The sequence below is a fragment of the Carassius carassius genome, chromosome 7 (assembly GCF_963082965.1).
Source record: "Carassius carassius chromosome 7, fCarCar2.1, whole genome shotgun sequence".
Classification (NCBI taxonomy): Eukaryota; Metazoa; Chordata; class Actinopteri; order Cypriniformes; family Cyprinidae; genus Carassius; species Carassius carassius.
The window spans coordinates 18,962,191-18,986,279 of record NC_081761.1 but is presented as its reverse complement, the minus strand read 5'-3'; the positions used below and the strand labels follow the sequence as shown (position 1 = coordinate 18,986,279).

General features: G+C 43.1%; 1 protein-coding gene and 1 long non-coding RNA gene across 5 annotated transcripts in view; one reads left to right on the top strand and one right to left on the bottom strand.

Moving 5' to 3' along the window:
* LOC132143661 (LON peptidase N-terminal domain and RING finger protein 2-like) overlaps positions 1-24,089 on the top strand; it is a 141,087-nt gene that overhangs the window by 11,877 nt on the left and 105,121 nt on the right. The window lies entirely within an intron of this gene.
* LOC132143662 (uncharacterized) overlaps positions 14,397-24,089 on the bottom strand; it is a 939,337-nt gene continuing 929,644 nt past the window's right edge. The window contains exons 2-3 of the long non-coding RNA XR_009434269.1: positions 14,703-14,941; positions 14,397-14,534 (exon numbers count right to left, since the gene is read on the bottom strand). This is a non-coding gene — a long non-coding RNA (uncharacterized LOC132143662). The remainder of the gene's footprint in view (positions 14,535-14,702; positions 14,942-24,089) is intronic.

The window sequence follows — 24,089 nt, the reverse complement described above, 5'->3', positions numbered from 1 at the left end:
CCTCGCCGAAGCGAACCAGAGTGAATCGTGCACACGGCAGAGAACGCAGTACTCGTTCCCTCTTCTAGAGAGAACCGAGGTTACGTTAGTAACCGAGTACGTTCTCTTACGAGAGTTCTCTCGTACTGTGTCTTAGCTAAGACGCTACTGGAACCCCATGTAAAGCGCCGTGCGCTCAGGGATCACGCACCAATAAACCTGGAAGCAACGCCCAGGATTTACAGTGCACAGTCACCTGAGGGACTCACAGAGAGTCCAGAACAGGAGGGGGGGGGGCCTCCGTCCCATATCTAGCAGCGTCCGTAGGCACGGCAATATGACATCACACAGTCAAGGCAAGGCCTGACCCATGTGGTTACGCGGGTCTTACGCAATACTGCCCATATAACAGTCGGCAGCGCATAGCTCTTGCGATCTCAGAGTTCCAATCAGGGCCCTGATTCGGCTATACCGACAGCAGCCCTGCTTGCAGGGCGGGAACCTCCAGATTATAGAACCTGATAAATGTAGACGGCGAGGCCCATCCTGCCGCCATACATATATCCTGTAAGGAGATCCCACTACCCACGACGAGGCGACACCTCTTGTGGAGTGTGCTCTGACGCCCAGTGGGCACTGAAGGCCCCTGGAAGCGTAAGCTAACGCTATGGCGTCAACTATCCATCTGGACAGGCTCTGTCTCGAAACAACCATTCCCTTGGAACGTCCACTGAACGAGACAAACAGCTGCTCAGTCTGTCTAAAGACAGCGGAGCGAGACACATAAGCTCTTAAAGCCCTAACGGGGCAAAGAAGACTCGAGTCTCCATCCTCTCCTGACACCGAAAGGGCAGACAGGGAAATAACCTGAGCCCGAAACGGCGTGTTGAGGGATTTAGGCACATAACCGTGCCTAGGTTTGAGTATGACCCTTGAGTCATTAGGCCCAAACTCCAAGCACGTCGGGCTCACAGAGAGCGCGTGCAGGTCACCCACATGCTTCACTGAAGCGAGAGCCAACAAGAACACTGTCTTGAATGACAGATGCTTGAGGCTAATGGTTCGGATAGGCTCGAAAGGGGAACCTTTCATGGCCTCCAAAACCGTTGAGAGGTCCCATACAGGGACTGACGGAGGTCTGGGAGGATTCAGCCTCCTAGCTCCTCTGAGGAAGCGGATGACAAAACCGTTCCTTCCTATGGACTGACCGAGCGTTGTCTCAGAAAACGCTGCGATAGCCGCCACGTAAACTTTGAGCGTGGAGGGGGTTTCTGCCCTTATCCAACAGCTCCTGTAGGAAGGAGAGAACCTCCGTCACCTCACAACTAAGGGGTGAACATCCCCGAGCTGTGCACCAGCTGGAGAACACCGACCACTTCGAGGCATACAGCCGTCGTGTCGACGGAGCTCTAGCCTGAGTGATGGTATTTAGCACTCCCACTGAGAGATCAGCGGGTAACCGTTGAGCGCCCACACATGGAGGGACCACAACTCTGGTTGAGGGTGCCAAATCGATCCCCTGGCCTGCGAGAGGAGATCCCTCCTCAGCCGCACTGGCCACGGGGCAGTGTCTGCTAGCTGCATCAAATCTGGAAACCATGGTTGGTTCTTCCAAAGTGGTGCTACAAGCAGTACTGAGCATCTCGTTTCCCTCACCCGTTCTATCACCTGTGGAAGTAGGGAGACAGAGCCACCTCCGTGACAGCGCGCTTTCGTTCTTGGAAAAGAACGCGGGGCAGTGAGCGTTTTCGTGGGACGCGAAGAGGTCCACTTCCGCCCTGCCAAATCTCTCCCACAACAGCTGGACTGTCTGCGGGTGTAGAGACCATTCGCCCGTGGGAATGTTGCTTCTGGACAGCCTGTCTGGACCCAGATTCTGTAGCCCAGGCACGTGAACTGCTCTCAGCGAGTGCAAGATGCGCTGAGCCCAAACCAGGAGGCGATCTGTCAGCCTGTACAGGTTTCGGGACCTTAGACCGCCCTGGCGATTTATTTAGGACACCACAGACATGTTGTCCGAACGGACTAAGACGTGGTGGCCTTTGATTCGGGGACAAAAGCGCGTCAGCGCGTTCTCCACTGTCAGCATTTCCAGACAGTTGATATGTTGGAGCTTTTCCCGTTCTGACCACAGGCCAAAGGACGGTCTGCCCTCGAGCAGCGCTCCCCATCCTGAAGTGGAGGCGTCTGTCGACACCATCTTCACTCTCGAGGAAGTCCCCAGGCTTACACCTGATTGGTACCAGTCCTCGCTGTCCGGGGTTTCAGGGCTGTAACACAGCTTTGATTGACCCTGAGATGCAACCGACCGGATATCCACGCTCTTCGCGGTACTCGCGCTTTCAGCCAGAACTGCAGGGGGCGCATGCGGAGCAGGCCCAACTGAAGAACTGGAGATGCTGAGGCCATGAGACCTAGCATCTTCTGAAATTCTCTGAGCGAGAAGGTCGCGCCGCAGCGGAGAGAGCTCGCTGCGCGCTGAATGCCCAACGCGCGCTGTGGAGACAGCCGCGCCGTCATGGAACGTGAGTCCAGAACTATACCCAAAAACAGTATCGTCTGACTGGGGTTCAGCGAACTCTTCGTCCAGTTGACACTGAGACCGAGTTTCTCGAGGTGATCGAGTAAAATGGCCCCGTGCTCCACGAGCTCTGATCGTGATTGAGCCAGAATCAGCCAGTCGTCCAAATAGTTCAGCACTCGCATGCCTCTGAGTCTGAGAGGAGCGAGCGCTGCGTCCATGCACCTCGTAAACGTACGAGGAGCCGTGGACAAGCCGAACGGCAGGACTGTATACTGGTATGTCTGGCCCTCGACGGCGAATCTCAAGTATCGCCTGTGACGTGACGCTATCTGTATTTGAAAATACGCGTCCTTCAGATCCATCGACATGAACCAGTCCCCTCTGCGAATATGCGCGAGGAGTTTCCTGGTTGTAAGCATTCTGAAACTGTGTTTCACCAATGCCTTGTTCAGCTGTCTTAGATCCAGTTTGGGCCTGAGACCCCCGTCTTTCTTGGGCACTAGAAAGTATCTGCTGTACAGCCCCCCTTCGCTTTGAGCTTGAGATACAGGCTCCACAGCCCCTTTGCTCAACAGTTTTGATATTTCAGCCCGAAGTAGGTGTGCTACTTCTGTTTTGACCGTAGTTTCGACGCGCGCTAAAAAGCGCGGAGGGCGTCGAAAAAACTGTAGCGAGTAGCCTCTCTTTATAATGTCTAGCACCCAATCCGAAACCCCTGGAAGCGCTGACCATGCATGTGCATGAATGGCTAAGGGTTGGATGCGAAGCGCGCCCTGTTGACTGGGCAACGGCGGCGCTTCGATGTGCTGCCACATGGGCATTATGGCTGCAGCGTTTGAGGCGGGGAGCTCGCTGATCACAGCGGGCAGATCGCTCTTCCTCGACCCCGCCACGGTGCTTAACCGAGTGAGGGAGGGCTGAGCGGGTCCCGTAGGACTCGTGATGTCTGCGAGTAACTGTGGGCTGTAAGCGTGCACATTTACTGCTTTCGACTCGCTGTCTGCCTGGGCATAGCGTACGTCCACGGGTTTCGTTTTTACAGAAACCACGCGCCGTGTGTGACATAGTGTTTGTGGGCACTGAGGAGTGGGCACGTTTACTATGTAGTGCGCGCGATCGATCTGAGTCGATCTTATGGGCGCGAGCCCTGTGTGCAGGGCTGTGCTTATATGCGGAGATGGGCACTGAGGAGTGGGCATCGTCACTACATTTATAGCACCATCGGCCGTGGCCGGGACACCAGAAATTACACTCTATTCGGGAAATATCTGGGTAGCCGTGATAACGGCTTTTGCGTGCAGGCAAGTGGGCAACTGCGCGGGCTTGCGCGTTGCAGAAAACGCTGAGACATTCACAATTCCTGGAACTGAAACAGCGGCGCGCTTGGGTGGGAGCTCGGCTACAGCGGAACTCATACACCGGCGCTTTCCTAGAAGTGCTAGGATGACTTCGGGGCTTCCGGCTTCACCGTAATCCTCTGCCGCGTCTCCCGCGGCGCGGGGCGACGGCTGGTAGAGCAAGAACGGGGTCCCGAGCTGCGTTGCTGGTGCTGTCGCGATGAAGCAGCTGGAGGCGGGGGCCGTGACTGAGAGCTTTGCGGGGCCGGCCTAGCGCGACTCGCTGCAGAACCGGAGCGCTTCGGCAAGAAGTGCTTAAAAGGTTGCGACGCTTTCTGGTCCTCAACGAATCTTTCAACGAACTCGTTGACAGACGATCCAAATAGGCCAGCAGGAGTCAGCGGTGCGTCAAGGAACTCTGCCATGTCCGAAAGCGTTAGCCACAAATGTCTCTCAGCCACAGTAGCGGAAGCCATAACCCGTCCCATGGCCTGTGCAGCGGACTTAGTAGCGTGGAGGGAGAGATCCGAAGCACTCCTCAGATCCGCGAGACAGATCGCTTCAGGTCCCATCTCATCCAGCTTGCGGAGGAGATCACCCTGGAAAATCTGCAGCGTGGCCATGGTGTGCAACGCAGATGCAGCCTGCCCAGCAGCAGAGAAGATCCGTGCGAGCAGAGATGACGTCATGCGGCAGGCTTTCGATGGCAACGCCGCTTTCGTCAGCCGTCCAGCCTGTTCCACCGGCGGAAGTGACTGGTAGCCTCTGTTTTTAGCATCGTCCAGTGTGGAGAATGCTGCCGAAACAGACGAGCGAGTTCGCGCCGAATATGGAGCGCTCCAAGCTTTGGCCACTTCTTCGTGAAGCTCAGGAAGAAACGGGGTGGGCTTTGAGCTAGGAGAAGTACGCTCATCTGGCAGAAAGCTACCATCCAGCCGGGAACGAGAGGGGGGCGCTGGTGCAGACCACTCGAGGCCGAGACTCGTCGCGGCCAGCGTGAGCACTCGCATCAGCTCCTTCTCAATATCAGCCCGTCTGCTGGGCATCAGAGCAGAAGGCGTGAGATCCCCGGAGCTCGTCCAACCCTCACTGCCCGAAGCTAGCAGAGAGCACGTGTCCTCTTCCCCCGACGCGGCCCTGAGATCCACTTCCTTGGAGGACGCGGCAGCAGACAGCGGGCGCTGACCATCGGGAAGCGATGCAGGGGAGGCCGGTGAAGCAGGGAGAACCGGCGAGCACGGTTGAGCTGGAGGCGGTTCCGGTACACGCTGGGAGTGGCGCTTTTTACGGCGCTGCGGCGCAGCGGGGGATGCAGGCTCGGAGAAGAATGCCAGGCGAGTCCTCAGAGTAACCATCGGCATTAGCTCGCAGTGAGGGCAGCCGCCGTCAGCGAGCGCGAGCGCTGCATGATCCTCACCCAGGCAGGAGACGCAGATGACGTGACGGTCTCCTTCGCTGAGCGGGGCTCTGCACGAGCCGCACGAGGGCATCTTTTAAAAGACGCAGCTCTTTTATGAGTGTGTGTCGCAGGGCGAACACACACGAGGATACAGAAAAGGATATAGGCGCCGGAACGCACAGCAGGAACGGCAGTGGAAGGCGGCGTAGGCCAGCGGCTTCAGAAATGGCTCGTCCCGCTGAGATGCTTATCAGACGGCGCTTGCTTCCTCTCGTGATCCAGCGATGCGTAAGCTTCGCTGAAGAGATGAAAAATCAGGTGAGTCAGCCTTTTCGGGTTCCCTTTATAGGGCTAGGCCACACCCGTTTCGGTGGGAAGTGGCATGAAGGGCGCGAAGCGCCCTCATTGGTCTGATGTTGCATCAGCCTGCACTCGATAGGCTTGTGCAGTTGCCGCAGACCAGCCAATGAGCGAGCGAGCCGTCTCGCCTATGGCTGCGTGCTGCTGCAAATGCGCTTTACAACAATTCAAAATTAAGGATAATTTTTTGCTTCAGTATTTCGTGAAAAGAGACTTTTCCCATAGCGTCTTAGCTAAGACGCAGTACGAGAGAACTCTCGTAAGAGAACTAAAAAGTAATTCAGTCAAGAGCAGTGAGTGATTTTCATTTTCATTTTCTTGGATTAACATTACAGCAGCCAGTAGCTAAATTAGGCACGGTCACTTTAAGAGACGATGAACGCATCCAATATAATACTTATCCCATTTTTTTCCTCAACTGTTTACTTTCACTTAAGAAATAACTGACAGAGAAATAACTTCGAACATAATTTCCAAGGTGGATATTTTGACACATTTTTTATGTATTTGTCGGCACAAAAGCAAAAATTAGCAAATTTGATGTTCAAGCGTTTTGAGACGCCTTTCTCTGCGTGAGCCCTGAACACCAGAACACCGCGAGTACTGAATTGGGCTCTTTCACTTCTTTTTGTTTGTTCAAACTGCGATTTGTATTTGTTCGTTCAGGTGTAGGAGGGACGTTGAGGAGAACTTCGCAGAAGAGAGCTCGGTTCAGTGCCGCTGTTGGTGATCTCGATCTCTCTCGTGCGCACCGAACACAGCGCGCGAGTAACCAGCTACTCTGTTCAGCTTTTCAGCGTCTTGTTTTTGGATGCTTTAATGTTTAAATCGAAAAGCAGTAAGGCTTAAAAACACGTGAAAAAGATAAGCTTTCGTGACGATGCACACGTGGCCCGTCAACTGTCCTGAGCATCTTTTTAGGCTGGCCTCAGCCAGTCAGTTATATAAAATATCAAGGTGAAAGTCATCATAGCTTGCTAAGTATAGACCCAGCTCCCAACCCAACTTTGAGAATAGTTTAACGGCGATTTTTTTTATCGCCCGATAAGAGTCTCACGTTAACGCAGCACGTTAACGCAGATAACGGCCCACCACTAATATATATATATACAGTACAGACCAAAAGTTTGGACACACCTTCTCATTCAAAGAGTTTTCTTTATTTTCATGACTATGAAGTCACACTGAAGGCATCAAGAGCTTGTTGACTAAGAATGAGAGTGATGGGGTGCTGCGCCAGATGACCTGGCCTCCACAGTCACCGGACCTGAACCCAATCGAGATGGTTTAGGGGTGAGCTGGACCGCAGACAGAAGGCAAAAAGGCCAACAAGTGCTAAGCATCTCTCGGGGAACTCCTTCAAGACTGTTGGAAGACCATTTCAGGTGACTACCTCTTGAAGCTCATCAAGAGAATGCCAAGAGTGTGCAAAGCAGTAATCAAAGCAAAAGGTGGCTACTTTGAAGAACCTAGAATATGACATATTTTCAGTTGTTTCACACTTTTTTGTTATGTATATGATTCCATATATAAGTCTACATGTGTTAATTCATAGTTTTGATGCCTTCAGTGTGAATCTACAATTTTCATAGTAATGAAAATAAAGAAAACTCTTTAAATGAGAAGGTGTGTCCAAACTTTTGGTCTGTACTGTATGTATGTATGTATGTATGTGTGTGTGTGTATATATATATATATATATATATATATATATATATATATATATATATATATATACAGTATATAACTTTTTTATTTTATTTTTTTACACACACACACTTAGAGTCTTTAAGAAGCTTTATCATACACAGCAGTCACAAGGCATTGCAATTCAAGTCTATTTACTGAAACTTAGAATATTTTATTTTCATTGAACATCATACAATATAATACAATTATTTAAGTAATGGTGACACAATAGTCATTACAGTTCGAGTTTAATAGGTAAAACCTGAAAACCAAAGAAAGAAAACCGTATTTTTAGACCATACACAATATTACATTATCTTTTATTAAATAGTAATGTGACACATGTTTGCTTTTCTTAAGCAATAAACATTTTCTTAAGGAAATATCTAGTTTCAAATGAGATTCCTGATTACAGTAACAAAAATATTTGTACTTGATGAGGATGCATAAATTCCACAGATCATACTTGACCTAATTTTGCCTGTCTAGACCTTGAATTCCAAGCTTTATGTGTAAGGGGTGGTTGAATGCAGACACCATAGCAGGCCACTCACAGAGACCGCATAAAAGAGCAGAAAGCCGAGCTTGTGTCTCATAGTGAGCATCTCTGTTATATTTGTGAATTAGAGTTTTGGCAGAAATATCTTCTGGTCTCTCATATGGTTGTATGTAGGCGTTTTGTGGGCTGTATGTTTTCTTATCTCACAATATGCTGCCTAGGCAGTTAGACAGTAAACACATATGTTTCCTGCTTGTCCAGTGCTGGTACACAGTCTGTCACAGTCTGTGGCTTCAGAAACACAGTTGAGTCATATCAAATCCTGTTAATGCTGAAAAACATTTCTCTCAGTTATTTTCTCACTGCTAAACTACCGTCTTAATACTTAATACTTAATAATTTGAACTGATTGAACTCTCTGAAGTCTCTCTGCTCTTCAGAGTAGAGATGTTCCGATACCCTTTTTCTCTTCCCGATACCGATTCCGATACCTGGGCTCAGGGTATCGGCCGATACCGAGTACTGATCCGATACCTGGGTGTGTATCTGTATATACAGCTGTATATACTACTAGCCCTGTGTAAATTTCTAGAATTATTTTATGGTGTGCTCCAGACTTATCCCTTGATAAAACATGAACAAATACATGGTTAACTACTGTATTTATTACAGTATTTTTATTATCTGACATGAATTTGACAGTAATATTATTTAATTTCTTAAGCGAAAAAGAACTTCAAATGCAGCCAAAAATCTAACACCGCAAACTAAAAAAGGTATTTTAGTATTTTAGTTTTACAATATTAGTGTATAAAAAACTGCAACAAATAAGTCTAGGAATATAAAAAATTCTATATTAATCAGATAATCTCTTTACAACAAAACAAGTAAAAAACAAGCAACCGTCTAGGCATAATTATTATTAAGACATATTATTACTACATAGAGACGTAGCTAAATCTACTGTAGGCTACAACAGAAGCTTAATATATTGTCAATTTACTCGCCATGAAGATCTTTGAGTGTCTGTGTTTATGATATGACAGTTTTCTCAAATGAAACGTTAAATTCTCATGAAGTGACGGTTTATGCGTTCATGTCCTCATATAGTGACACACGGCAGAGGCCACAAAACAGCGAGCTCCCGTGCCTTTGCGCCCGTCTCCCACAGAGATGTAGACTTTGCAGGAGTAATATTTAAATAGTATTTTGCAGTTTAATATTCACAGACACTAGTATATATATTCGGCTACAGTCTGGAGCCCTGCGCTTAGACTAACACGGAAGCGACTGAACGCAGCTGCGGGTAACGAATATACTCAAACTTACTACCGGTTCTACAGAGATGCTGGTATCATCACATTTTAAAATTTTCAGCACCGTCTTGGTAGTGAAGTGCCAGTACTTGTGGCATCCCTAGTCGCCGTTTTACTGTCTGGTTGGTCCAGTCTGAAATACTGCTAAACAGCGGACATACTGCTAACCACTGATCTGTAATATAGAAGCGGCTTCACTGTCTGTTGGCAGTTTAGAACGCGATGAGTGATCCAGTCATATATAGATCAGTGCTGCTAACGCGTTTTCATTTCTTCTTCGCTGCTCTAAACAGGAGTTGCTTGTGGCATTACATCACATCGTCCTGTGTTTGCAATGCATTCTGAGCAGCGAAGAAGAACCGTGCAGCGGTTAGGCAAAGCTAGCGTTCATAACTAGGTCTTGAAAATGGTATCGGATCGGTATATGGGTTCATGTACTCGCCGATGCCAGAATTTGTTGTGGTATCGGAGATATTTCCGATACTAGTATCGGAATCGGAACAACTCTACTTCAGAGATGGGATGGGAATCAGTTTCTTGCTGCTAAAAATCCAAATGGGATTAGTATAGCACAAATACACTTTATATGAAGTTAAAGGGTTCAAGTTTTTTTTAAATGATTATAGATCCTCCGTTTATGTGATTTATATCAGAGTCCAGTATCTTTGAAGGTAAACTTTAAAAATGTTTTTATTTTTATTTTTTATTATTATTATAAGGAGTTTATTATAAGTGTGTTTCCAATTTTACTTGTTTCTTGCCATAGATATGGCTGTGGCGTGGTGCTAAATTATTTTCAAACAAACTGTTTCTGGCTAAGTTTGCTCCTAAGGCTTGCTTAGTTGGGGTCACTTCATTTACAGCGATATCGTTGACTTGATTGCAAGTGAATGCACAGACACTATTTAAACTGAACAGAGATGACATCACTGAATTCAATGATAAACTGCCTTTAACTGTCATTTTGCATTATTGACACACTGTTTTCCTAATGAATGTTGTTCAGTTGCTTTGACGCAATGTATTTTGTTTCCCCCATGAATTTTACTTTTGAATTGTTTTGCCTTGCTTTTCAAAGAATAAATCTATAAAAAAAACTACAATTTAAAATATTTAACCCTGAACATTTTTTAAACCTTCCAGCAGTTTCCCTGAAAAATACAAGGCATTAAATACAAACACTATTAATACAATGCATGTTTTTTTAGTTGGTGCAATTCAACATGCTTTTTTGTTTCAAAGACATTTTTCATAATTTTTCTTCCATATTTGCTCACATATATGAGTTGAACCACTCCGAAAGCGTTTGCAGGACTCAAACGAACTAGGTGTGAAAATGATATTTTATTAACAGGGTTCGGGAGAAGTGCGTCAGATAGCCTAATCAACACAGGTGGACCACAATCAAGTAATCAATACCATAGTATAAGTATCGCAGACTTACCTCTATCCATTGACGGTTTATCAGCATCCCTCATCCACCCCATCTGCTCACTTCGAGTTCACTTTATAAATTGACGGGGAAGGGGGTACTCTAGGTTCGGGCCATTCCCGAGCTTGGAGCCCTTCCCCGGACAGCACGCCAAATACGCATACCAAACTCAGCTAATTATATGTAAGCGTGAACTCGTGAAACACCCTTTAATGATGCAGAAGACGCAGACGCAGTGACAGGCGAATATGAACGTCTGAGCGGCATATCAGACTTCTCTTGTCTAGCTGATGTTCAGTGTGCATACTGCTGCTTTCCTTTTCTAGTCACTAATAAACTCTTCCCTCTCTTGACTAAAGCGGCAGGTGAAGGATTGCCAGCTATCACAAAAAGAGCAAAACAAGCCACTTAAATATGCAGTATAATAAGCAGATACCAGGAAACTAATTTAAACAAAATTATTAATGTAGGCCAGTGGTTCCCAACCTTTTTCAACTCGCAGCCCACACAACCAAACACATGTTTGCACGGCCCACTGCAAAAAAATTAACTGACCTCTGCTATTGTTGAGTTAATAACTTAGTACTCAGAAGCTAGATTGTCTTTATTGAATGAACTGGCAAGGAACAGAAAATAACTCTGGCTGGCACCACTTGGCACAAATGCTGATGTTCTGTAGCATATGCAGCAATGGCGGTTTATTCTTAATCCAATCATTGAGCTCGAATAGTGGAAGCATAGTTACAGTTTAATATTTATTTTTTGTTATTTAATTATATAAATGAAATGTTATTATGTTATGACTTAGACATTTTTACATATATGAACAACATTATTTCTTTTAATAGTAATTGGCGGCCCACCTGCAATACCATCGTACATGTAATGTATTTTAAATTTCAATATGAATGTAGATATTATAAACGGTTTGAAGTGAAATTATAACATGAGATTTAAAAATATTTTAGAAACACCTTATTTATAGTTTAATTTTAATGCTAATCAGTTGGATGCGGTTAATCTAGGCTATAAATTGAGTTGAGTTTTTGCTAAATAAATAATTTACCAAATAAAAGAAAAATTCATTTATAAAGTATTTGAGTTATTATATAAAGTCATTTTTGTCAATATTCAGAATAATTCCCTATATTAAGTACTATATCATGATATCATGTCATACCTAGGCATGGGCCGATTACCTGTTTCAAGCTATACCGCGATTTGAAAATTTCACGGTTTCAAAACCAGTAATATTTTCAATTTTACCGTTCCTGCTGTATGCACTGTTTTCCATGTCTCCTCAAGTCACGTATCAATCAGTCACGTATGTGTAGGATGGCCGAACTTAAGGCCCGGGTAAACTTTACATTCAGCGCTCCTTTCCATCTCGCACACAGCCATGTCCGCACAGCTTTCAAAAATATTCTCAACCCTAGATGAGCGTGGTCGGAAGAACTCACATGTGCAGTACCACGGGCTGCGCGGCTGTCCGTGAGCTCTCTTTTGATGACGAAAATAACGTAATGCCGATGGTGCACGGACGGCCGAATTATACTTTGGCCTTTACACGATTGGCAACCGGCCATTTTTTTGCCTTATTGCAACTCTCTGTTCTGGACTTAAACAAACTACGTTGCAATGCAGTCATTTTCCAAAATGTAATTTATGTGAAAATATGAAGTCTGTTAATGCCTGTTAACACATGCCAGAGACGCTGAAGACGGATGCACTAAGAAAGATACTGTAGCAGGCAGATCACTCACTGTTCATGATGCACAAACTATTGGAAGAAAATCCTCAATACTGATTTGGGGGTTTATATGAATGTGTTTCTGAGGGGAGCTGACTGTCTTCTGAAGGTTTACGTGGTATAATTTCACAAAGCTTGTCAGAACATTCTGTTTTTGCTTCAATTTGGGTTATTATTAAATTGTGTGTGATTATTATTATATAACTAATTGATAATTAGATAAATGATATGTATATGCATTATAACTAAAATTAATTAACTATAAATTCCAGATTTAGGTTAAATAAAGATGTTTTTTTTTCTTCTTCTTTTTAGGAAACAAATCAAAGAAAAAAAATAATTTATTCTACTGTTTCTAAGGTTCTGTATGTTGCTCAAAAACAAAATATATTGTGTACAGCGGAAATGTTTTATTTTTATTTTTTACCCAATCATTTAAAAATAACATATTTATGAGCTGTAACAACAATACCGTGATGCTGTGAAACCGTGATATTTTTGCTTAAGGTTATCATACCGTCAAAATCTCATACTGGCTCATGCTTAGTCATACAAGACTTAGTCATACAAGACATACAAGGTTTTCCTGGGCGGGATAAATACTATACCAACCAATCATCCTACTTGTACAACAACTGAACAACAGAGAAGTTAATATTGTTAGTTACAGCATTTTTACATTCAATAATATTCTTCAATATGAGATAGTGGTAATATGTTACTGCCATGCATATTTCAAATTATAGCCACCAATGCGTTTTAGGCTGTGCCACCAAAACATTCTCCAGCACCACCATCTGGCCATTTAAAGAAGAGCACCTAACATTTTTTTCAGATGGATAAAAGTGCATTGGTGGTGGACACACCTTGTTGAATATTTATTGTTGCGCCCTATTTATGAATGATTATTATTCATTAACATACACGTTTAACTATCAAATTTTTTGTGTACGAAGTGTTTGTGAATTTGGAGGGGGGGGGGGTTTGGGGAAGTCAATTTTACGCACATATTACTTAGAATTTACTCTTATATAATGTTTCATGAATGAGGCTCAATGTACCCTTCAACTGGCTGAATCAAACACTTTTTACATGCAACGTATTAAAGGTGGTATAATTATACTATTGAAAAAAAAGACAATTAGAAAGTTACATTTTACAAAAACAAACCTGTTGAACATTAAATTAAATACAACATACCAGCTAAAAGCCCTTTTGTTGTATAGGTAAACATAACATACAATACAAACAATACAACAACCTCATGAAATTGAACATATTTATCCACTCCTTATTCTCCTGGTCCACTTTCCTTTGATCCAATATACATTTATCCAAGTGTCTTTCTAGAAAACATAACATTTTCTTACCTTAACCTTACGTGAATTCTTCTGGTAGACTACATCATGAAATGCAACAGTTGTATTAGAGCTAACATTAGTACCAAGCTTAGATTTTTTTTTTTTTTTTTAATTAATAGTAAGCTTTTATTCAAATCTCACTTCAAACCAGCATTGAGTGTTGGTAATAACTTATGATTGCAACCTAATGTGGATTGAATGATCATGTAATGTTGTTGAAATAAGTAATTTGTAGTTTTTATATATAAGATTTTATATATAATTTTATATATAAGATTTTTTACATAAAATTTTCCTTGAACAGTCCATTTCATTTAAAGAACCCAACACCACATTCCACAGTTCAGAACGATTCCCCATCGAACCATTAGTGCATCATAAAAAACATAGTCATGGTGCCAAAATGGCTTAAGGAGATGTCACCCCCCCCCCCCCCCCCCAGGACAGCAGGAAAAGATTTTTCTTTGTTCCCCAAACTTAAGACCAAATGGCCAGGAACCCTGTGGTGACCCCAATGCATAAATCCCCAGCCTTATCATGAAAGGAAGGATGCTAAGGCATTCCTTTGGCCCAGGATCACCAAAAACCAATAGACTGAAATTTAACCCACTTGTGGTTTAATAAAAACAACGGTCTCAAAATTGCTTCCAATAAGCTGAATTGATTACCAGTATTTACCTCACACATTTCTTAAGTATCATGTATGTGCTATATAACCTGTGGAATTATTTCTGTGTGTTTAACTTTCATTACAGCCTATTCGTAGGGTTTTCTACCTCAGTTATAGAAACTAATCACCAGAAGTTGCCTCATGCGTATTCTCTGTATTATGCATGCTTTATATTACTCAAGTAATTTTGTGTTTTAAACACTTATCATGACTAAATCCTTATATTTCCCATAGTTGAGGTGGAAGTAAATATGTATTTTGGTACCTACTTGATGGGATGAAGTGATTTCTAGAATTTTTATATAAAGTAGATGTGTGTAGGATGCACCATATTTAAACTATTAAGTTTGCTTATTAGAGCGTTTAAACTCTCAGACGTTTTGGACACACGCGATCACGTGGACATTACGCTAATTACATGCAAGAACCGGAGAACGGGGCGTAGGCCTCGTCCAAGACAATATCTGATTGGCTGTCGCACTAAGAAGGACGGGTCAGATGGAAACGCTTATAACCCAATGACAGGCTTTTTGCCTTACCTTTTTGCCTCGCTTTTGCCCTGCTTGCAGTGACTTGGGCTCTTGCCTATGGTTTGTGCTGACCTTTCCATCGTCCAGCGTGTACTCTTCAAACCACCTTCCATAAGATCCTTCGCTGAACGTCGTCAACCCTCTAAGAGTCGCTCCAGACTTAGTGGAAACTCTGTTGCATAGCAACCCGCAATCAAGGAAGTCTCGCGAACGAAGCGCCCACCCAGCAAAGCCAACCAACCAATCCCCATCGAGTGCTTTCCCCTCAGAAAGCGTCATCGACCGACTGCCAGCCAATCAGCACCAAAGAATACCTCTCCAGCAACTTTGTTACAGAAGGGAACGCACCCAAAGCCACAAGGAGCATCCAAACGCAAGTACACAATATCTCCTAATTCTGGCTGAAACAAATCTTATTAAGAAAACAAACTAGTATATTGATTCTCTCAGGTTGCGGTCAAGAAATAGAGTCTAACGCTAGACACTGGGACTCCATTCACCCTCCGTTAATAACATCACTTTTCTATGTCACTGTTTGAATGAATGTTTGTGTGTTTTCGTTAGTTTAGTTTGTGTGTATTAGAGTAGTTCAATAAAGTCTTGTTTGATTTTACATACCAGTGTCTTGTGCTGTGTGCTTACAAGTTACTGCCTTAAACTGTAGATTCTGTTACCTTGCTCATAATCAGTTATCATATTTTCAAGATATTATTACCGTAGGCCACGGGATAATATTTTTTCCAGAATTGATAAAATACCCTAACCTCAACTTATCGGTGGACGAATAGTTGATAGTGTTAAATATTAATTCTGAATAATTTGCATACTAATTCGGTTCTTATTTACTGTAATTCAATCCCCTTTGAGTTATATTGATCTTAATTCCCTTATTAATCTTACATATACTAAGCTAATAGTTACACCATCTTGTCATTTCTCATATAAATATTATTTATTGTTATGAAAATACCCCAAATCTAATGAAAATAACATTTTTTTTTATTCCATTTTGTTCCGTTCTAATTTTCTGAAATCTAATTAATTAAAATCATGAAACTTGTGCAAATTCACATTAGTTTATTAAAAGTTTAACAAAAATTAAGTTTAGAGCCTTATGAAATGTTTTATTTTCTTTCACCATATGTTTAATTGTTACCAAATTCTAGTAGTATGTCTAATTATTTGAATGCATAAAAACTCCTTAATTTGTTCAAATGTATTCTTAAAATAGTGTTATGAAATGTTTTCTTTTTTCTTCAAAATTCTGTGTTGTGTATCTGGTTATAAAATAAAGGCATGACAGTGGTCTCAAACTCAATTCCTAGAGGGCCACAGCTCTGCAGAGTTTTGGCTCCAACCAGCTCCAACTCACACCTGCTTGTAAGTTCCTAGTGATCCTGAAGACACTGATTAGATGGATAAGGTGGGTTTGAGCAATACTGCAGAGATGTGGCCCTTCAGGAATTGAGTTTGAGACGAATGGCATAAAACATTAATTTAATTGATTTTTCAATAATTTAAAAGAAATGTTAAATATTAAAATATTTATTTATTTCGGCAAACTTAAAATTTATTAAATTAAATGTTGTGATCATTAATAATAATAAAAAAAGTTTTAATCATTTTAGTATTAGCGTAGTAGTAACAGTATATACATTCTGCTGAATAATATATTTCTGCCGCTGTGACTTCAAGTAAAAACAAACTTTTATTTTGATGGGTTTCCATGAATACCTTTACAGTTTGGTGTGTATATGAAATAATGCTAGTTTTACTTAAATTAATCCGTAAAATGAGGGGTAGGCGATATCTCGATTTTTAAAATTTATTAAGATATTTTTTAAACACGATATGGATTTTGACATATCGTATATATCAATATATTGTTTATATTTAATTCTGATTCTGCCACTTTGCTTGTTTGCCTTCTCTGTGCTGTGCTCGCCCCCATTCGCTCGCCCCCCGCCTCCTTGATTTGGTCCCCCCTCCCCTCGCATGTACAGAACTAGTCTCAAAAAAGTCTTAAAAAGGACAACTGGCTACATTATATGGAGATGCTTCGGTTTTAAGGCGTAGGGAGAACAGCAGGCAGATGTCTACTGTAGGGCCCTATGATTTCCATGATGCAGAAAACGCGGACTGAATCATGTCATAAATACGGAATTTAGAGTTTAATGTGGAATGTCACGGAATGTCAAATTTTGAATGAATTAATCAAAAGTAGGTCATTCCACTTACATCAAATCGTGATTATGGACTAACATCTGCAAATATTAAGCCGGAAAAGTCTATTTAAATATGAATCCTGCATGTTCTGCATGTCTGTGTTAATGAATGGTGCAGAAGCGCGTCTTCGTTTATCACACACACGGAAAAGCACGTGACACTCGCGGTGATTTCAACGTCTGTCGTCTCACTAAATGAGGATGTGAACACATGAACAACATCTCCAGAACTGAACTAATAGTCACTTCATGAGCATCTGACCATTTGACTCGAGTAAAACTAGCGTCATATCACATCATGGACTGTAGTTTCACATACACAGAACTCTAAAGGTAAACCTGTCAAAATAAAAGTATTTGCCAGAAATCTATTACTATTGTTCAGCAGAATGTAACTAGCCCACTACTACTACTATTAAAATGAAACGAACATAATTTTTTAAGGAATAATCACACAACATTTCTTCAATGTTTTATTTTTAATAGTAAATCCCGTTTGTTTACCAAAAAATAGTTTGCTTAATTTTAAATAATTAAAATATAAATTAAATTAATGTTTTATGCCTTTATTTGATAACCAGAAAAATGTAAATACACAGAATTTCTGAAGGGAAAAACAATTTCACATAAGGCTATTTTAAGAATTTTTTTTTAACTAATTAAGTTGTTTTTATGCATTTAAATAATTACACATGCTAAAACACAGAATTAGGTAACATTAAAACATAAGGTGAAGAAAAAAATAAAACGTTTCATAGGGCCCTAAACATGTAATATTTGGCATTAGGGATATGCCGGTATCAAATTTTCCTGTTGCGGTTAATTGATAATGCTTTTATCACGGTATACGTGAAATATTTTGTTTTAAAAAAGTGGTCATAATACAGTATAACAGGTTAAATAACTTTTTTTCTCATAAAAAATAGTGCTCATTCAATAAGTGCACAGCTAAACAATGAGCAATAGCTTAATTTACTATAGAAGTTATTAATCTTTGTTAAAAAATACAAGTCTTAGTTCATGTTAGCTCATTAAATAACACAGTTGCAACTTTCAATTTCAACAATGTGTTATTAAATATTGGAATACCTAAGATGCCCTATGAATAATATCTAATGAATGTTCAGAATAATTTTTTCATTGGCAGTTTATGTTAACTAATGAAGCCATAATGTAAAGTGTGAATGAACAATGCAAGATCAAAATCCTTTCAAACAATATCTATGGCATGTTGTTGTCCAGATTTAAAAAAAAAAATGAATGTTTGTGTCAGAAACCAATCAGCTGACTCTGCATCACGATCCACACAACGTTCAATCTCCCCAGAATTCTAATCACCCACACCTGTTCACAATCAGTAACCTCATCAACCAGCTCCATAAAACACTCACACTCACTGCAGTCTAGCGTCAAGCCTCCAACAGGAACTGACCGTATTTCCTCTGTCATCTGTCTATTAGAGAAAACCTGTTGAATAATCTGTTCACTGAAAATACTCACCTGTGTATCACTAACCTCTGACTCTGTCTGTAATCCTCAGAAGAGCTGCTGTTGATCACCGATGTCCTAGCTTCCAGCACTCATCCAAGGCTCATTGATACCTCGGTTTCTCCCGCTGAACCCTCACCTTATCCTGTAAGAAATAAGGCCAGTGTTATCATTCTGGGATTGGATTCACGGAATACATGATTTCAAGAATGTGCATTACCCTGTTGTGGATCCCGCATCTTATGTTCACTTAAATCCTCTCGTCTGGAAAAGACAATTCACATTCACTGATCTGAAGAGGAATACTCACCCGTGGTGGATTCTGATACCCTTTGTTGAACTATTCTGAAAGATAATTTGAGTCCCTAACCCGTTGAGTGAAAAATTACCCGCTGTGGATCCCGAATGCCTATGTTTTGTTGCTCCGGGGTTTTTTTCCCCGAATCCCTTACACCTGCTATCCTAAAATTCAATAAAGTTGTGTTATTTAACATCACCTCGATCTCTGAGTCCATTGTATCCTGACAGAAGGCTTGACCCACTAAACTCCAAATCGATGGTATGGATATAACACAGCCAACACCCGCCGCTATTCCCATACAATCTGCAAGCAATGCTACCGCTTCAGCAACATCAGCTCCCGGTACTTCCGCAAACACTGCTCCCACGCTGGTGTGCTTGGCTAACTCCGCCTCCCGACTAGCGCCATTCTCCGGCCGGGCGGAGGACTGCAATGGATTCCTGTTGCAGTATTCACTTGCTCTTGAAATACAAGCTCAGACGTACTCCACTGATCGATCAAAGATCTCGTTCATAATTCAACATCTATCTGGATCAGCATTAAGATGGGCAGAGTCACTGTGGATGCAACAAACAGAAGTTACTACATCATTGCAGAGTTTTGTCAATCATTTCAAGGAGGTGTTTGGACAACCCATCAGTGATTCCTCCATTAGTGACAAATTGTTGCAGCTCCGCCAGGATAACAAATCTGTTTCAGAATATTTCATCGAATTCCGGACACTAGCCTCTGCAAGTGGTTGGAATGAAAAGGCCCTCATCTCTGTGTTTCGTCGAGGTTTAAATCCTGCTCTCCGCCTACAACTCGCCATTTATGATGATAATCTAGGGCTAGAAAAATTCATACAACAAACCCTGCGCATTCATCAAAGATCACAGAGTTGTTATCACGATTCCCGATTACCCAATACACATTTCAATCGACCTCCATCTGACTCCACTTCTGAGAGTTCACCCGAAAAGATGCAGGTCAATGCTCATAGAATCTCCCTGGCTGAACGTACCCGAAGAAGAGAACTGAAGTTATGTCTGTACTGCGGGACAGCAGGTCACTTTCTCAAAGCATGTCCTACTCGTCCGCCTCGACTGATGGTGAGTTCAGTGCACACTTTAATTCCAGTTTCAACTCCTCTCACTATTCCAGTAATTCTGAAATTCCACAATCTCCAAGTATCCGCAGCTGCCATCATTGATTCCGGGTCAGCGGGGAACTTCGTATCAGGGAAGCTCTGTAAGAGACTCAAACTCCAGAGGATCAACATTCCAAAACCATACTCCATCCACGCTGTAACTGGCGAATTTATCAACCAGGGGTACGTTACCACTCAGACACCACCTATCACTTTGTACACTGATAACACTCACCAAGAAAGTTTCGAACCATTTATCCTGGAAAACAGTCAGATTGAGGTTATCTTAGGACGGCCATGGTTAATCCGTCATCAACCTGATATCAACTGGCAGACTGGCAAAATCAATAGATGGGGCTGTCAGTGTCTCCTTTCAGAAGAACCTCACTCCGTTCAGGCCAACTCCCAATCACCAAAAATCATTAGTTTGAGTTCCACTTCTATTGAAAGTCCCACAGAAAATGTATCTGTCACTTTTCCCCACTGTTACTCCTCGTTCTCCGACGTTTTCAATCCAGTTGCGGCCTCCAAGTTACCCCCACATCGACCCTGGGATTGCGCAATTAATCTGATTCCCGGAGAATCTGTCCCAAAGGGTCGCATCTATTCCCTGTCAATTCCTGAGCAAGAAGCCATGCGAGCATACATTGAAGAAGCCTTACAACAAGGTTATATCCGTCCTTCCACTTCCCCCGCAGCGGCTAGCTTCTTCTTCGTATCCAAGAAGGATGGAGGTCTAAGACCCTGTATTGATTACAGAGCTTTAAATAAGATCACCACAAAGTTCAGTTATCCATTACCATTCATTCCCTCAGCCCTGGAGCAACTCAGAGAAGCCAAAATTTTCACCAAGCTGGATCTCCGAAGTGCCTATAATCAAGTTAGGATTCGAGAAGGGGATGAGTGGAAGACGGCATTCATCACTCCTGCAGGACACTATGAATACCTCGCCATGCCTTATGGCCTTGTAAACGCTCCTTCGGTCTTCCAGAGCTTCATGGACGAGGTATTCCGAGACTTCCTGGGGCACTTTAAGTTGGTGTATATTGATGATATCTTAGTTTTCTCCAAAAATCCAGTAGAACATCAACATCATGTCTCCTCAATACTCCAAAGACTCCGTGAATTCAATCTGTTTTTAAAGGCTGAAAAGTGCACTTTCCATCAATCTCAGGTTGAATTCTTGGGCTACCAAATTAGTGAAAGAGGTGTGGAAATGGATAATAGGAAGACTGATGCCATCATGTCCTGGCCCACTCAAACTTCGATCAAAGAGCTCCAGAAATTTCTCGGCTTCGCTAATTTCTACCGAAGATTCATTCACGGTTACAGCATGTTAACAGCTCCTTTAACCTCTTTGCTTAAAGGTAAACCCAAGACCCTTCTATGGACCCCAGAGGCTGACCGTACCTTTCACTCACTCAAGACTGCATTCACCACTGCTCCCCTGCTTAAGCACCCAGACCCTGAAAAGGCGTTTATCGTTGAAGTCGATGCCTCTACCTCAGGTGTAGGAACTGTCTTATCTCAATACTCTGAGAGCTCCTCCAGGCCCTTACCTTGTGCCTTCTTTTCAAAGAAGTTGTCCACTGCTGAAAGCAACTACGACATAGGTAATCGCGAACTCTTGGCAGTGAAACTTGCCTTGGAAGAGTGGAGGCACTGGTTGGAAGGAGCTAAGCACCCGTTCATAGTCTTCACTGACCATAAGAACCTCCAGTACCTAAAAGAAGCAAAACGACTTAATCCACGGCAAGCCAGATGGGCATTATTCTTCACTCATTTCCATTTTAGAATTTCTTATCGTCCGGGCTCCAAGAATATCAGAGCAGATGCTCTTTCTCGTATCCATGCCCCTGAAGATCCGATCGCAGAACCAGAGACCATTCTACCAGAACAGATATTCGTCAACCCCATCCAATGGGACATCAATGAACAGTTACTTGAGCTATCTCAACAGCATCCTGGACCTCCAGAATGCCCTCCAGGAAAGATTTATGTGCCTCAAGAATTCCGCAATTCCTTGATTTCTTCGGCCCATTCATCAGTTGGCACAGGGCATCCAGGGGTACACAAGACATGCTCCACGCTCCAACTCCGGTATTGGTGGCCAAACATGCAACAAGATATCACAACCTTTATCCAGGGATGTATTCCATGTGCCATGTCCAAGGTCCCAAGAAACCTTCCAGCCGGTAAACTGGCCCCACTCCCTGTTCCAAATCGACCCTGGTCCCATATCGGGGTTGACTTTGTCACCGATCTCCCAAACTCAGCCGGGAATACCTGTATCCTCGTTGCCATCGACCGGTTCTCAAAGGGTTGCAAATTAATCCCACTCAAGAATCTTCCTACGGCCTTTGTCACGGCACAGTTATTAATGGAACACGTCTTCCGAAACTTTGGAATACCAGAAGACATTGTGTCCGATAGAGGTCCCCAATTTATCTCTCGGGTTTGGAGAGCATTCTTCAACCTAATGAATGTGACGGTAAGCCTCTCATCTGGTTATCATCCACAAACTAATGGACAAACTGAAAGGAAGATCCAGGATGTAAGCCGGTTTTTGCGTACATTCTGCCACTACAATCAACACATCTGGAGTCACTACTTGATTTGGGCAGAGTACGCACAAAACTCTCTCAGACAGTCATCCACTCAACTCACACCTTTCCAATGTGTGTAATGGGGTATCAACCTCCTTTGTTCCCATGGTCTGGGGAACCATCTGAAGTACCTGCAGTCAATGAATGGTTTAGGGAGAGTGAAAATGTTTGGAATCAAGCCCATCAGCACCTACAACAAGCAGTTAATCGTCAACAACATTTTGCAGATGCTCATCGACGCCAAACTCCCGTTTACCAACCTGGACAATTGGTATGGCTTTCTACCAAAGATATGCGACTCCGACAACCCTGCCGTAAACTTAGCCCAAAATACATCGGACCGTTCCCCATTGTCAAGCAGATCAATCCGGTCACATATCAGCTTCAACTCCCCGCTCAGTATCGGATCCACCCTACCTTCCATGTTTCCCTTCTCAAACCTCATTACCCACCTGTACCTGGCTCCCCAGCAGAATTGGCTCCCGGAGACGATCCTCCTATTCCACCTATAGAACCGGATCCCATCTATACGGTTAAAGAAGTGATGGACTCTCGACGTCGAAATGGTCCATTGGAGTATTTGATCGACTGGGAGGGATATGGACCGGAAGAGAGATGTTGGATACCTCAAAAGGATATCCTCGATCCTACTTTGCTTCTCGAATTCCATGCTCAGCATCCTGACAAACCGGCACCTCGACCCAGAGGCAGACCTCCAAGACATCGATGTCTAAGGTCCGCTGGCGCGGACTCTAGAGGGGGGGGGGTAATGTCCGAAACCAATCAGCAGACTCTGCATCACGATCCACACAACGTTCAATCTCCCCAGAATTCTAATCACCCACACCTGTTCACAATCAGTAACCTCATCAACCAGCTCCATAAAACACTCACACTCACTGCAGTCTAGCGTCAAGCCTCCAACAGGAACTGACCGTATTTCCTCTGTCATCTGTCTATTAGAGAAAACCTGTTGAATACTCTGTTCACTGAAAATACTCACCTGTGTATCACTAACCTCTGACTCTGTCTGTAATCCTCAGAAGAGCTGCTGTTGATCACCGATGTCCTAGCTTCCAGCACTCATCCAAGGCTCATTGATACCTCGGTTTCTCCCGCTGAACCCTCACCTTATCCTGTAAGAAATAAGGCCAGTGTTATCATTCTGGGATTGGATTCACGGAATACATGATTTCAAGAATGTGCATTACCCTGTTGTGGATCCCGCATCTTATGTTCACTTAAATCCTCTCGTCTGGAAAAGACAATTCACATTCACTGATCTGAAGAGGAATACTCACCCGTGGTGGATTCTGATACCCTTTGTTGAACTATTCTGAAAGATAATTTGAGTCCCTAACCCGTTGAGTGAAAAATTACCCGCTGTGGATCCCGAATGCCTATGTTTTGTTGCTCCGGGTTTTTTTTCCCCGAATCCCTTACACCTGCTATCCTAAAATTCAATAAAGTTGTGTTATTTAACATCACCTCGAT